The sequence below is a fragment of the Eurypyga helias genome, unplaced genomic scaffold, assembly GCF_000690775.1.
Source record: "Eurypyga helias isolate BGI_N326 unplaced genomic scaffold, ASM69077v1 scaffold16996, whole genome shotgun sequence".
NCBI lineage: Eukaryota > Metazoa > Chordata > Aves > Eurypygiformes > Eurypygidae > Eurypyga > Eurypyga helias.
The window spans coordinates 16,872-17,552 of NW_010256167.1; the positions used below are offsets into that span (position 1 = coordinate 16,872).

A 681-nucleotide genomic window follows, 5' to 3' on the forward strand; every position below is an offset into this window, starting at 1 on the left:
AAGCTTACTAGTTTTTTAAACTTGAAAAGATTGCAAAGGGACAATGAAGTTGTTTTTGTTGTTTTTTGGGGGGGGGGGTGGTGTTTGGTTGGGTTTTTTTGGTTGGTTTTTTTTGTTGGTTTTTTTCTTTTTTGTTTTTTATTTCTTTTTTTAAGAGCCATGTCCGGACCCACCGTAACGGATAGCTTAGTGGTGTTCACTGTTTGCTTCCCCCGTTTTGACTTGCCACAACCTAGTCAGAGTTTGGTTTTTTTGGGGAGGGTTTTTTTTTTCCGGTCTTACTCAACAGGGGTTATTGTTCAAACGCTAGTTGTAGTTGCAAACTAATTTCTTTTTAAAGGCATTGCACATGATTTCTAAAAAGGCCCTTTGAAGGTTTTTTTTGGGGGGTGGGGGGGAGTGAGTAATATATATATTTTTTTTAGTTCCCCACATAAACAATGGGCACAGAAATGCAGTACTGTAAGAAAGAGGGACCTTCAGATTACACAAATATATATTCTTCAGCTGTAAAAAGGGACGGTTGTGACGGAGTTTGTAAGGCACATTAAGCATGCTAAGTGGCGGTGATCAGAACTCTCCTTTTCTGAATCTACTGAGGATCAAAGCAGCAATTGTAATGGGATTCTGTGGGTCTCATATTTTGGAGGCCGCAGTCAGTTAGTATTGAAATATGACTGG

General features: G+C 39.2%; 1 protein-coding gene across 1 annotated transcript in view; it reads left to right on the forward strand.

Moving 5' to 3' along the window:
• Nucleotides 1-114, forward strand: part of LOC104511111 (dual specificity tyrosine-phosphorylation-regulated kinase 1A-like) — a 10,552-nt gene extending 10,438 nt beyond the window's left edge. The window contains 1 exon segment of the mRNA XM_010153583.1: nt 1-114. This exon segment is cut by the window's left edge and continues 557 nt beyond it. The gene's annotated coding sequence lies outside the window, so the exon portion shown is untranslated.
• Nucleotides 115-681: the final 567 nt, after the last annotated feature.